General features: G+C 33.4%; 1 protein-coding gene across 7 annotated transcripts in view; it reads left to right on the forward strand.

Annotated features, from left to right (window-relative positions):
• Positions 1–16285, forward strand: part of FER (FER tyrosine kinase) — a 474202-nt gene that overhangs the window by 324915 nt on the left and 133002 nt on the right. The gene's annotated exons all lie outside the window — the stretch shown is intronic.

Raw genomic sequence — 16285 nt, forward strand, 5'->3', positions numbered from 1 at the left:
CTTAAAGTAGCTTTCATACAATTTTCATACAAAATTTTTAAAACAATTGAATAGCCTATAAGTTTAATTAAAATGGGATGTTTAAGTATTATAAATACATAAAACATTCACATAATGAAAATGATGCCCCCAGTTAATAAGGGATGTCACTGAGAAACTTAGATTTGAGAGGTAGGGCAGACTTGATGAGGAAAAGTCATTTTGGTGTTACTATGACTGATTAAAGGAGCATGGTAACAAATTCCTGATGGCAGGTCTAAATTGCATAAAGCAAAAGATAGCTTTGGAAGAGAGCCAGGAAAGTGTTTATCTGGACACTAAATAGTAACCTTTATTGATATATTTTTTTAATGATTAAGAATAATAAATTTCATTAGAAAATGTCCTACTCAACAATCTAATCTTACCCCAAAGCTAATTGCTATTTATTTTTTTGTGTTTTTTCCCCTCAGGAAAATATTTACTATAGATACCATAATTTTATGCAAATGTTTTAATTATTCAAAATCTTAACATTGCTGATCTTTTTTTCTATTATTAATATAACATAGTTTCATTGTTTCATATTCATCCATATAGTTCTACCTTTTCTTTATAATGGCTACAGAATATTCCATTATATGGCTTTCTATAATTTAAATCGATCTTCTAATTATGGATACTTTGGTTGTTTCCATTTTTATTATTTGGGTTTTTTTTCTTTTTTAAACAGTGCTTGAGTTGGATCTGAGTTTATGTGCATTTTGATTTATGGTTAATGTATTAGCTTTCTATTGCGGCACAACAAACAATCATAACATGGCAGCTTTAAACAATATCCATTTATTACCTCACAGTTGTGTAGGCTTTACTGGGGTTCTCTGCTTAGGGTCTCATAAAGCCAAAAATTCTTGGCTGGAGACACTGGGGAAGAATCCATTTCCAAACTCCTTCCGGTTCTTACAGTTGAGAAATGGGCTAAGGTTCCCTTTCTTTTCTTGCTGTGAGCCAAGGGCATCTCCCAGCTTCTTAAGGTTTCCTACATTCTTTGATCTTCAGACCCAGTGTGTCACATCTTTCAAGTGCTTTGAATTTCTCTAACTTCTCCTTCTGTTTTTCATTTTGTTCTGTTTTGTTTTTCAAAAAAGCTGGGAGAATACCCTCCACTTTTTTGAAAGGTCTTGTGATTAGATCAGGCTCACCTGGCTAATCTGCCTATTTTTAGGGCAACTGTGCAATATGATAAAACATAATTATGGGATTGATATCTAATCATGTTCACATGTTCCAGGGATTAGGGTGGGACATTACTGGGAGACCATCTTCAAATTCTGCCTACCACAGTGGACTTTGCTAAATTTTCTTGGAGGTTAGTTGCAGTGTCTGATCTGAAACCACATTGAACTTTTCGTACTCTGTTACATTAATTCCATTTGTCAATCTTATAAGATGAATACATAATTTTTGTAGCATCATGCTTTGTCATTTCTCATTTGGAAAATATCAAGTGACCAGGTTATATAGATCTTCCAAACAGTGAAGTAATTCATTATACAGTATCAAAAGACCACATTCATTAATGTCATCACTAATCTCACTGGAAAAGTAATAGGAGGTATCAATTTCTTTATAGCAAATGTGTTTTCCAAAATTTTAACTTCATTGCAAAGCTTGGATTTTTTTTTCCCTGGTAACAAAAACTGTCAGTTTTTTGCCTTGAAGTGTTGGACCTACTTAATTCAATTTTGAGAGAATGTCTGTCAAAAATCTAATATTTAATAATCATAATTTGTCAATCTTTTTGAAAACAGATTTATTGATATGTAATTGACATATACTTTATGTATGTACACTTCATTGTATTGACATATGTATACACTTGTGAACCCATCACCACAATCAAAGTAATGAACACATCTATCACCCCCAGATTTTCCCCATGCCTCTTTGTAGTCCCTTCCTCCTCCCCCTCTCAACCCCTGTCCCAGTCAACCACTGATCTGCTTTCTGTCACTATATATTAGTTTGTGTTTCTTAGAATTTTATATAAATGGAATCATATAGTCTGTACTACTCTTTTCTTTTTTGGGTCTAGTTTGTTTCATTCAGCATAATTTTGAGATCCATCCATGTTGTAATGTTTATCGGAAGTTCATTCTTTTTTATTGCTGAGTAGAATAGCATCATATGAATATATCACCGTTGTTATCAACTGTTGATAGACTTTTGGGTTGTTTCCTATTTGGGGCTACTGCCAAGTAAGCTGTTGTGAACATCCACGTATAAGTCTTCGTATGGGCATGTGCTTTAATTTCTCTAAGGAAAATACCTGGGAGTGGAATAAATGAATTAGATAGAATGTACATGTTTAAATTTTTAAGGAATTGCCAAATAGATTTTAAAGTGATTATACTAGTTGACATTCCCAACTGTAGTTTCTCTACATCTTCATCAACACTTGGTGTGGTCAGTCTTTAGATATTAAAATTTTATGCAGTAGTGTCTTATTGTGGTTTTTGTTGTCTTTCCCAACTGACTAATGATGTGAGCACCTTGTCATGTGCTGATTTGCCATTCATATATCTTCTTTGATGTGTCTATTTAAGTAATGTGCCCAGTTTTTTAATTGGGTTGTTTTCTTGTAATAAAGTCTTGGTTCTTTATATATTCTGGATACAAGTCCTTTATCAGATGTATGATTTTCAAATATTCTCTCAATTGACTTGTCTTTTCATTCTTTTAATAGTGTCTTTTGAAGAGCAGAAGTTTTTAATTTCAAACTTTAAATTATGTTTTTCTTTTATAGATCATGTTTTTGATGGTATATCTAAGAAATCTTTGTTGAATCCCAGGTCACAAAGGTTTTCTCCTATGTTTACTTCTACAATTTTTATAGTTTTAGAATTTAGAATTTATAGTTCATTCTATGGTCCATTTCATATGGTTGTGAGGAATGATTTGAAGTTCATATTTCTGGCATATAGATATTCAGTTGTTCCAGCACCAATGACTCTCCTTTCTCTCCTGATTTTTTGTACCTTCATTTTTTAAAATATATTTATGTGTAGTTTTATTTTTGGACTCTAATTTCTGTCGATCTTTTTGTTTGTTGTAATGCCAATACTACACTGCCTTGACTACTGAAGTTTTATAGTAAGTCTTGTATCAGATAATGTTAGTTGTCTAACTTTGTTCTTTTTTAGAAATGTTTTGGCTGTTAGAAGTCCTTTGCATTTCTCTAGCAATTTTATTATTAGTTTTTCAGTTTCCATATAAAGGTTTGCTAATATTTAGATTGGGATTACATTGACTCTATAGATCAGTTTGGGGTGAATAGACTTCTTAACAATATTGAGTCTTCTCACCCCTCTACATGACATATCTTTCTAGTAGGATAGGTCTTCTTTAATATCCCTCAGCAAGGTTCTGTAGAGTTTAGTGTACAGGACTTTCCATCTTTTGTCAAACTTATCTCTGAGTATTTGATCTTTTGTGATGCTGTTGTAAGTGATTTTTTTAAGAACTATGTTCACTATGGAAGTCACAGAAGATGTGAATAACACTGTCAGTCAACTTGACCTACTGACCTTTATAGGACACTCTACACACAACATCACCAGGACATACATTCTTTTCAAGTACACGGAGAATATTTACCAAGATAGATCATATCCTGGGCCATAAAACAAATCTCAATAAATTTATAAGAATTTAAGTTCTATGAACACAACAGAAATAAAATAGAACTCAAGGATAGAACAATATGAAAAATCTCTAAATATTTGGGAAGTAAACAATGCATAGCTGAGTAACCAGTGGGTCAGAGTGGAACTTAGAAAGTATTTTGAACTAAATGGAAAGAAAAAAAAAACACAACATCTCCGTATTTATATGATGCCTATTAAGCAGTACTTAGGGAAATAAATACAGCACTAAAGGCCTATATTAGAAAAGATGAAAGGACTCAAAGTTTTGACCTCAATTTCTACCTTAAAAAGAAGTGCAAATTAACCCAAAATATGTAGAAGAAAGGGAAAAAAATACAGAAGAAATCAATGGAATCCTTTGAGATTAATAAAATTGATAAAACCTCTATATAGACTCTTCAGAAAAAAGAAGACACAAATTACCAATATCAAGAATGAAAGAGGTGACATCATTATAGAGTCTACAGATATTAAAAAAGATAGTCATAATATTTCCTTAACTTTATATAAAGAAATTCAACAACTTAGATGAAATGGACAAATTTTCTGAAAGACAAAAACTACCAAAGCTCATTCAGCCTTCATAACACCATATCTTTTATAGAATTGGTCATTAAGGAACCATCCTTCAAAGAAAACTCTAGACCTGTATGGCTTCACTGGTGAATTATACCAAAGTTTTAAGAAGAAATACACCAACTCTACACAAATTCTTAGAAAATTGTAAAGAAGAGACTACTTTTCAACTCATTGAGATCATCACGACCTGATTCTGAAACTAGACAAAAATATTACAGCAAAAGAAAACTACAGACTATATGTCATTATTACATATATAAATTCTGAGCACAATTTTAATGAAGCAAATGCAACAGCAGATAAAAATACATCATGATCAAGTGGAATTTATCCTAGGACTACCAGCTGATTTAACTTTCAAATATCAATCAATGTAATTCATATTAATAAAATTTAAAACTACATAATCATTTCAATAAATGAAGAAAAATCATTTGGCAAAATCCAACACTAATTCCTGTTAAGAATTCTCTGAAATTGAGGAATAGAAGAGAATGTTCTCACCGTGAGTGGCTCCTAAGAAAGACATGCTCCTAAGATGACATCATATTTAATGGCAAATGACTGAATACTTTGCTCATTTATATCAGAAATAAGACAAATATGCCTACATTTACCACTTAAACACTATACTAGATGTTCTAGAACAATACAGCAAAAAATAAAGCAAGAAAAAGTAAATAAAAATCACCTTTTAATATGTTTAAGGTATTTTTCACCTTTGCCACAATATTTCTTTGCCAGTGTTTGAAACCAAAATTCTAGCTACTATACTAATATAAAAGACATTATAGCATTCAATGGTAAAACCACTATAGCACTTAAAAATAAATGATTGTTTTTTTGTTTTAAACATTTTTAAAGTAATTTAAGATAACAAATAGTCTTTAGTGATTTTTTCTCTTCAGACACAGCTTCAATATCTCTAGTATTGAACCAGTTATAATCTAACATTCTAATATTACGAAACCTGGGCCAAAATAGCAAGTTCAAAAACAATGAGCTCATAATTTTGACATTTTCAAGTTAAGACCTGGTAAGAAACTCTTCCTATTTTCTCAATTTATTGTTGTTTAAGCCTTATGAATCTTTTCCTTTCTCATCAGTGAACACGTTTACATACCAGAATATAAAGATAAATGAGGCAAACACCATAAGGTTCCTTGTAAAAAAAAAAATATATATATATATATATATATATTTCCACTATAAGATGAAAAGCTGATAAATACATGGTTATGAAAAGCATAGGAGAGATTTATCCCAGGTTTGCAAGCCAGTTTCAACATTTGAGAATTTGTTAATGTAATCCATCACATCAATAGGCTAAAAGAAAAATCAGGTGATCATATCAATAGATGCAGACAAAGCATTTAACAAAATCCAACACCCCTTCATGAAAAAAATTTTAAAAACTCAGAAAACCTGAGGAACTTGCTCAGTTTGTTTTTTAAAAAATCTACAAAAACTCTACAGCTAACATTATACTTAATAGTGAGAGACTTGAAGCTTTCCCACTAAGATCACAAACCAAGGCACAGATGCCCCTCTGACCATTCCTTTTCAACATCTTACTCAAAGTCGTAGCTAACATAATAAGGCAAAAGGAACAAAAGTTGTACTGATTGGGAAGGAAGAAATAAAACTCTTTGTTTGTAGAAGACAGTTTGGCAGTTTCTTATAAAAGTAAGCATACTTTTACTATGCAATCCAACAATCACATTCTTTAGTATTTACCCAAAGGAGTTCAAAATTTATATCCACACAAAAACCTGCGCAAGGATGTTTATAGTAGCTTCATTCATAATGCCCAAACTTGGAAGCAACCAAGATGCTCTGCACTAGGTGAGTGGATAAACAAACTATGGTACCTCCAAACAATGGAATATTATTCAGCACTTAAAAGAAATAAAATACTAAGCCATGAAAATTCATAGAGGGAACTTAAATATATATTGCTAAGTAAAGGAAGCCAATCTGAAAAGGCTATGTACTTTATGATTTCAACTCTGGCATTTTGGAAAAAGGAGAACCATGGAGACAGTTAAAAAAAAAAAATTCAGTGGCTGCCAAGGGTTATGGAAGAGGGAGGTATGAATAAGTAGAGCACAGAGGATTTTTATAGGATATTTAAGCTACCATGTATGACATAATAGTAGATACATGTCATTTTACATTTTTTCAAACACATAGAACATACAACACCAAGAATGAAACTTGGTGTAAACTATGGACTTTGGGTGATAATGATGTGTCAATATAGGTTCATTAGTTGTAATAAATATAACAAATTCTAACAAGGGATTTGATTATACATGAAGCGCTCTAGTAAGGAGCAGGGATTATATGGGAAATCTCTGTATCTTCTTCTCAATTTTTTTTGTGAATCGAAAACCGTTCTCAAAAGTCTTAAAATTTTTTTTTTAACATAAATGAAACAGACTTGGTTGTCTTTGAGTAAGTTTAAGCTCTGTCTCCCTCACTCCATTTAGCTCCTCCTTCCCTCCCATTCGTTTATTTATTTATTTATTTATTTACTTATTTATTTATTTTTGACTGCATTGGGTCTTCGTTGCTGCTCGCAGGCTTTCTCTAGTTGCGGCGAGTGGGGGCTACTCTTCGTTGTGGTGCACGGGCTTCTCATTGCAGTGGCTTCTCTTGTTGCGGAGCACGGGCTCTAGGCGCACAGGCTTCAATAGTTGTGGCATGCGGGCTTAGTTGCCCCACGGCATGTGGGATCTTCCCGGACCAGGACTCGAACCTGTATCCCCTGCATTGGCAGGAGGATTCTTAACCACTGCTCCACCAGGGAAGTCCCCTTCCCTCCCATTCTAACATTCAGTGTCATATGTGCACGGTTATTGGAAGCCTACAGAGGGTAGTGGTGAAGATCATGAGCTCTAATAAGTGTTGGTGAGGATGTGGAAAACTGGAACCTTCATACATTGCTCATGGATCGTAAAATGATACAGCCACTTTGGAAAAGTGTCACAGTTTCTCAAAAAGTTATACATAAATTTTCCATATAAAGTAACAGTTCTGATCCTAGGTATCCACCTAAGAAAATTGAAATGTGTGTCCACACAACAACTGCAATTGTTCATAGAAACATTATTTATAATAGCCAAAAAGTAGAAAGAATCCAAATGTCCATCAGCTGCTGAATGAATAAACAATATAGTATATCCATACAAAAGTAATATTACTGTTAAATGATAGTGTCATGAGCTAATAATATATGCTACAGTATAGATGAACCCAAGTCCGATACAAAATGAAATGCCCAGAAAAGGTTTCTATAGATAAAGAAGGAAGATTCGTGATTTCCTGGGGCTAGGGGTTTAGATGGGGATTGACTCTATACAGGCGAGAGAGATCTTTATGGAGTGATGAAAATGTTCTAAACTGTATTGTGGTGACAGTCATACATCTCTCTCTGTAAATTTGTCAAAACTCACTGAATTGTACATTAAGATGTACAACTCTTAAAAAAAAAAAAAAAGACCAAGAGGCAGGCATTTTGGCCAGAAGCTTGTTAGTTCTATAATCTTGCTCAGTCTACTTAACCATTCTGTTCCCTCCCTTAGTTTTCTTACCCATGAAGTAAGAATAATAGAGTTGCTGTAAGAGCTAACGTACTGTGATTTTGTATGTGTATACCAAACACACATAGGCACTTTACATATGTATACGTATATATAATTTATATTTATATATATATTCTTACAATATTTAACCATAATGACCACTCTGTGTATTCTCATCGTGTCATAATTTTTATTGTTATTATTTTATAATTGACCAACAGAAGAAAGTGATGATTTAAAATGACTCCTAGGGCCTCCCTGGTGGCGCAGTGGTTGAGAGTCCGCCTGCCGATGCAGGGGACATGGGTTCGTGCCCTGGTCCGGGAAGATCCCACATGCCGCAGAGCGGCTGGGCCTGTGAGCCATGGCCGCTGAGCCTGCGCGTCTGGAGCCTGTGCTCCACAACGGGAGAGGCCACAGCAGTGAGAGGCCCGTGTACCGCCAAAAAAAAAATGACTCCTATAATCCAGGCAGAACTTTAACCCAACCTCTGAACTTGCCCCTGCCCCTGACTCTAATCCTAACCCTAGATTTCTTTAGCCAAGTGATGTGACAGCAAATTGGGAAGCATAAAGTTTGGTTTAGCTCTTCCCTTTCCACCACCATTAGTGACTGTTTAGTTTGTATGTTTTAATATTTACCCTTCTTGGGTCTTTCTTTCCTTGTATCTAAAACTAAAGTGGCTGGATTAAAATGGCTTCTAAATTTTAACTCTAACCTATAATTTTTTAGTTAGGAAAATTTTTCTTAAATTTGAAACCTCTCATCACAAACTATTAGATTACTTCAAAAGAGCATCTTTCCTTTCCTCATTTTACAAAAGGCATGATGGGGAAATAACCAGCTACTTTTCATTCTTAATAAAGTAGCATAATAATAAACAATATTTTACATTTACATGATATTTTACAGTTCTCAAAGGACTTTAATTAACATTATGTCATTTGCTCTACCAGGTGGTATTGTTATCTCCATTTACAAATAAGCTAAATGAGGTTCAGAGAGCTTAGAGTGGCTTGTCAACATCAGTTAAATACCAAGTGGGAAACCTGTGCTCTTTCTATTTTGTATTACGGCATTCAAGTTATAATTGGGTCAAAATATATAATCCTTTTATGAATTGAAAATATAAATGAAAATTCAAGCAAAATGCCTATGCAAGTACCCTGTGGGCAGATACATGCATCCCCATTCCATTATTTCTCAACCTTGTGCACAGATAAGTAAACAGTTTATTATGGTAAACAGGAAGATTTTTGTTTGAGTTACTTTTTTCTCTACTGGGAATCAAGCTGTGGAGAGAAGATTTAGAGAACTGGTAGATTAAAAGCAAGAGTTAATAACTGCTTGGTGTCTTATATGCAAGCCATTTCAGAAATGTATTATGCAGAGATTTAAAATGCTCCTGTTCTTGTCAGATAACTGAGCCCTTTGGAAACATAAATCTGAAATACATTTTCACTAGAGTAATGTTTGAGGAGATTATAAGCATTTGAGGATTCAAGTTTAGAGTGACTACTCCAAGATGATCCTGTCTTCATTTGAATCATTTCTTGAATTACAAATACTTTATTTATTGCTTGCTTATAGGTTGCTGGATAAACAAAATCAAACAAAAGGCAATTGTAAATGGTGCTAGGAAATACTGAAAACAAAGACAAACTCTAATATGCTAAAAGATGACCCCATTTTATTTTGCAAACGAGTTGTTTTTTACTTAGAGATTGAAATGAAGGAAATGATGAGAGGACTTATTTTTCAAATGACAAGCCATGACTTAAAGGAGTATTTATAGTATTTAGTTCAGGCAGCTGTCATTTATTTTCACATATGTGGTTAAATTAGGGCTGATGTAAAATACCCTGATGAATAAGAAACCAAGCACCTTAATCTCCAAGTACAACAATGTGAGGTACAGATCCTGGGTAGAGGTAATTAATTTTAGCAAGACAAACATCAGTCTCTAGTCTTGTACTAGATATTGCTAACTGCCCCTTCTTTTGGACCTGGATGTTATCTTTGAGTTCAGAACTTCTTGGAACTAATTGAATGTTATATTATGTGGTACATTCCTCAGCTCTCACAGGTGCATGCTCTTTGGCAATCCTCAAACTTATCTTAATTTTAAAATGACTTATGGCTTTGGAGTTTTTAGAATTACTGAAGAATTTTTACCAGGTTTTAGACAACATCAAAATATCTCTATAACAAGTCTGAAAAAATATTGAGCTCGTGTAGTTTATATTGTCTAGAGATTTTAGCTTAGAAATTTGGACATTATTATTTATATAGTTCTCATAAATGCCTTTCAAAAGAAATCTTTCCATTGTCAGAATTTTTTCTTTTAATTATTCATTTCATTTATAATTTCTAGGGTATGTTCACTAAGTTTAGCCAGAAGGTTAAATTGTTTTAAAAAATAAATGTTTTCCTTCCCAATTCATAATGAACTTTTATATTTTTACGTGATTCTAAGAGAATCAATTTGTTACATGACATCACAGCTATAGAAGGTTATTATGGGAGTCACTGGAAATGACAGTTTCTGTTCCTTTGATAACAAAGTCCCAGTATTTTGGCTCTGGATCCTTGCCTGGCATTTGTTTCTTTCACTCATTATAAATATAGAAAGGGTAAATTGTGCCAACAAAAGATTAAGGAACATGGCTCCTGGCACACAGTAAAAGAGCCCTTGAAGTCTGAACTGGCACCTGACCTTATACGGATTTAACCCATCTCCCATCATACAATCCATTACCAGATATGTAACAATATCACTTCACAGCAGTAAATTTTGAGTTCAAGGTAAAGGACAAATCTCAAATTAATATTTTGTGCTAAAGATTATAAGATATGTCAACTCAGTGGCTGAGTTTTTTTATGCTGCTGATAATTACTAAAGAAGAACCTAATTTTGTGGGCTTTATTACTTTGTTGTTTGGAGATGCCGATAGAATACTCTTTTTTTTTTAACATCTTTATTGGAGTATAATTGCTTTACAATGGTGTGTTAGATTCTGCTTTACAACAAAGTGAATCAGTTATACATATACATATGTTCCCATATCTCTTCCCTAAAACAAAGTTTGAATGAGTCTAAATGAGTAATTATAAATTAGTGCATTGTAAATTTCTATTTGGAAGAATGGGTAGCTTTTCTATGTTAACTGACATCTAAACTTAGATATTGGTCTTTATAATTCAAGCATATTACATTAATGAAAAGCTAAATAAATGTGCTTAGTTGACTTTTTAATACTTGCAAAACAACATTTTAAAAAGATAGCATCTTTAAGTTGATATTTCTTTCTCAACCAAATGATACATTGGGTTACCCTAATGTTTCATTTGCTGCCTAATATCCCAAAGCAATTGCAGATGGAATAGTTTAAACTGGACGTTTCTCCAGACAATAAAAGCACTAATATCTTTTGAAATCAGTTACTTTACTTAATTTATGCACGACTTAAATTGATAACCTGGTGGTATTCCACACATGTGGTATTAGCATTTTTCTATTGTTGTTTTGGGTAGACCATACCCTTCCTTCCCAGAGGTTGAGCTAAACACTAAAAACATTAACCCAAAAGAAAACTATGAGAAATGAAATCTAAAATATAACAACTATTACTGTATCCCCTCTTTGACTTGAATGGTTATAAAGAAGTGCTTAGGGATTTTCTTTTCTATCAGTGAGCAAAGGTTGGTGTGTTATAACAGATACTAACTTTTCATGGTACATTTGAGCCATTGGTGCATTATGTATATCTGAGCAATATTACCCATATGTTTTTCATGTTCTGAGCATCTGATGGCGCTTATACCTTAAGTACCTCCTGCAAGGAGGCAGATAGCTTGGTGAGAAGGAGAAAGCATATTCTGAACCATATTTTCGCTCTTAGATCCTGTTTTGAAAATGTCTTTCTGATAATTGAAGTTTCTTAATGAATTAAAGGAAAGTGTAAGCGTTATGAACATATATGCATCCTTCCTCATGGATAAACTACTGATTAGTTTTACTTTTGTTATTGTTTTTAAGTTTTTGTTACTGTACATGGAAAAGTCTTAAAATTTGCAGAGAAACTTTAAAGTAATATAAATGATAAGAAAATTTGCTTCATTGTTAAAAGCCTACTTATATTTGATGCAAATGTTAGAAGTATGAACAGGGCTAGTAAAACTGTGATGAATTCAGCTGAAATAAAAATTTTTACATATAATGTATTTTTTAAAATAAATAAATAGGTTTTTCCCAGTAGTATACCCAATGTATATGACTCTGACAGTGCCTATTTAGTATGAGATTTTCATATTATCAGAACTGTAAGGAGAACAGTTATTAAAACAATGGGGAACACAAAATATTTCCAAGATTAAAAGACAACTGAAAATCGGTTGAATCAAAGTTCTTAAACAATGCTTATTTTATTTATGATGAAAGTTGAAAAGTGAATATGTTGGGAGGTTTTTTATTTACATTGCAGTACCATAAATATTCAAACTATTTTACGTAGAAGCCGAACAAACGCCTCTTGTCAGCATTAGCCAAAGATATTGGCTCTCTCTTCTTTTGTTTATCCCCTTCTAGTTTTAAGTTATTTATATCCCTATCTAGTTGTAAGTTACCCTGTCTATTCAGAAATGATAGGCAAACTCTGGACTAAATTTGTGGAAGAAACTAAAACCTTATCCATTAATATTTGAGAAGTTATGTCACTCTACTCAGATACACCAATATTCTTTAAGTAGAATTGTACTTAAAAACTATTTAAGGCTAGATATTCTGTTAGACTATTCAGTCATTTGGTCACCAAACAGTTACTGAATGCCTCCTGTATATGCCACATACTGGGGATTCAACAGTGAAGAAAACAGACCAAAAGACCCCACAAAAAGCAAAACTTCCTACTCTCGTGAACCCTATGTTCTGGTAGGGAAAGAAATATGTTAAGTAAGTAAAACATATGTAAGATGTTGAGTGGTGTGAAAAGATAGAGCATAGAGGGAAGAGGATAGCAACTATTGGTATGGGCAGAGGTTGGAGTCTTAGAGAGAGTGGCCAGGGAAGGCCTCAGTATGGGTAGAACGTTGAGTAAAATGCCTGGTGGAAGTGAGAGAACTCTGTGTAGACACTGGAGGATGGACATTCGACGCTTCATGAGAGAGTGGTGTGGATGAAGGAAGAGTAAGGGGAGAGTAGTAGGAGATGAGGTTAGAAAGGGGATGGGGTTCAAGCCATGCAAAGCCTCGTAGATCATAGTAATGAGTTATTTCATTTTAAGGAGTCACCCTGCAGTGATTATCTTAAACTGGGCATGCTATGTTCTTGCTGTTCTTAACAGCTTTGAGGGTAACTAATGTAAAGAGAGCTTCATCTTTATGAGCAATTCCTTGGAAAATACTGAATATCTTTTAGGCCCTTGAGGCCTAAGAGTCTGTGTTATGTTGTTTCCAATGGACAGGAATGTGTACATTTTTGCCTTTTTTTTCCCCATTTCCTTCATAAATTCGAGTACATTTTTAAGGATGAAATCAGTCTTCTACTTGCTAAATGCTCATTTTATGACCAGCCAAATTAATTACTTATGAAAATCTATTATGCATTTTTTCTTTTCTCATTTCTTCACAAGTCTTCTGGTCATATTTAATATCTCTCTTCTCATTTAGGTACTTCCTTTTTTCTTTTTCTAGATTTTCAGATGCTATATACATTAAACATCTTCACAGATTCATCTTGAGTGATTGCACTTTATGTTAAGTGTTGCATACCTTCTTGTCATTGAAAATGTGAAAATAATATTAGAAACTCTCATTATAATAAGGTTTTGTGTTTATGGAACTTTCCTGCTCTTCATTTGCCTCCATCTGTCCTTCTCTGTAGAACTGAAGTCAGTTGTCATTGGTACCTATTTATGGACATGAATTTCAGTTCCAGTAAGAATATTATTCAATACCTGACACAGCTGTGCCTCAGATTGAGAGCTTAATAAATACACATAGAAAATGTAACCTTTGCTAGAAAAGAAAAATTTGCCTAAATTCTTCTGTGTCAAACTTGAGAAAACAATATCACACTTGACAATACCTGGATTCAAAATGAAAGGCTTTTATATAACAAACTGCAGCAAATTTAAAAAGTGACTTTATATAGCATCTTTAATAATTTTGTATCTTAAAAGATTACATGTATTCCATATTTTCTGGTTTTTTAAGACATTATTTTGTTTTCTTTTGTTTTTTCCTTCTCTTACATGTTAGTCTTTTACCTGTTTGTGGATTAGTATTGAGAACATTTTTTTCAAGATCTTTGATAAGACTTCCAAGTGAATTTATCTTCTAAGATATTATTTGCTACCAGCAAGTGATTGAATCTCTATATTTCCTATCTTGGCTACTAAAATTAAGAAAGAAACCCTGTCTATGTTTAACATCTGTCATTTGTTGAATAGGATAAAAGAATTAGATACCTATCTTTTTGCAGTTTTTTACATCTTCAAAAGTGCTTTTTAAGAATAAAGGATAGGTAATCATATATTAAAAAGTATAAGTATTGTATAATTGTTATTACTTCTAAGAGTCATAGTTATATTCTTCAATTCTCTTTAAAGTGGAATTTCTAAGCTAATGAGGCTATAATTTGAAGGAGCTTTATTATTCTGTCAAAAATATTCTAAGGCAGTTGATTTTGATAAAAAATAAACACAAAAAATAACTATTTTTTAGACACATATATCACCCTGTGTTTAAGTGATTTTTTTTTAACATCTTTATTGGTAAAGTGATTTTGAAACTTAGAAATACACCCCTTTTTCTTTAAGACTTTCCATTCTTTATAAACCTATTGTTGGGAGATTTGGATTAATTACTTTATTTGATAAATACTTAGCATTAACTGTGTTCCATACACCATATACATTGGTGAAAAATATAACTATGATCTCTTCCCTCATGAAATTCAATGTAGTGAGAGAGACATATATTTAAACAGTAATCGCAAATAAATTTATTATTGCAAATTATGCTATTAAGAGTTTTGCTCAGAGAGATAGTCACAGGTAGCACCTAATTTATTTTAGAGGTCTTAGGAAACATCTCTAGAAGGTGGCATTTGTGTTAAGACCTGAAAGATAAAAATAATCTTCCCTTGCTAAGTGTTGGGGAAAGGGTAGGAATGGCCTTTGTGTTTGAGGAACAGGAAGAAGGGTAGAATGACTGAGGCATGTGCGCCTGGGAGAAACACGTAAGTAAGGTTGGAAAGGTAGGAGGGATGGAATGATGAAGGGCCTTACAGTTCAGGGTGACCAATTTGTTATTTCCAATGCAATTATGTTTTAAGCAGCGACTTTTTTTTAAATTAATTAATTTATTTCTGACTGTGTTGGGTCTTGGTTGCTGCACGTGGGCTTTCTCTAGTTGTGGCGAGTGGGGACTACTCTTCTTTGTGGTGCACGGGCTTCTCATTGCGGTGGCTTCTCTTGTTGCGGAGCACCGGCTCTAGGCACGCGGGCTTCAGTAGTTGTGGCGCACGGGCTTAGTTGCTCTGCAGCATGTGGGATCTTCCCAGACCACGGATTGAACCCGTGTCCCTTGCATTGGCAGGCGGATTCTTAACCACTGCCCCAGCAGGGAAGTCCGGCAGTGACTTTTTTTTAAGTGTTACTTTCAAAGAGTACAATAGGAAACACAATGAAAAGCCATTTTTCTGTCCCTGACTCCCCATTCCCTTTGGAATTCTTTTTAGAGGCAGCTGCCCTTACTAGTTTTTTTTGAGGAGGGATTTTGTTGTTTGTTTTCGTGTGTTTAATTTTACTTTTATCCTTCCAGAGTTTTTCTATGCACATGGAAATATATATGCATATACAACTTTTTATTTTTAACACAAACAATAGCTTACCATACATACTGCTCTGATCTTTGTATTGTTTTTACTTGACAAAATATCCTAGTCTTTTTACATCAGTATATATAGATTTATTTTGTCAATAATTGCATGGTATTTGCTTACACAGTGCTTGATAATTGTTTTTCTAGTCATCTGCTACCATAAAGAGCATTTCAGTGGACTTTTTTGTACATCTGTTCTCACATGGAGATACATTTTAGGTTAAATTCTACTGTCATGAATATCTAAATAGATATGTTATGGGAAAGATTCGTAGATATTCTCCAAACTTTAGACCACTGGATCAACAGTTCAGGCAGCATTAAATCTGAACTCAAGAGATTTCTCTAGAAAATACGTGACTCCCTGTGGAGCCTGTGCTTCCAGAAGCCTTCATAGTATTTTGTATAAAAGCAGGTACATGTGAGAGATGAGTTAATAGATGGCAAGCAAACCCCATACCCTAGTTATGGCCGTAATAGAGATTTAAGTTTTTATGAATGAGAGTATCAGAAAATATTTTTCTTATCTCTGTATAATGTTCCTTTTGT

The sequence above is a fragment of the Pseudorca crassidens genome, chromosome 3 (assembly GCF_039906515.1).
Source record: "Pseudorca crassidens isolate mPseCra1 chromosome 3, mPseCra1.hap1, whole genome shotgun sequence".
Classification (NCBI taxonomy): Eukaryota; Metazoa; Chordata; class Mammalia; order Artiodactyla; family Delphinidae; genus Pseudorca; species Pseudorca crassidens.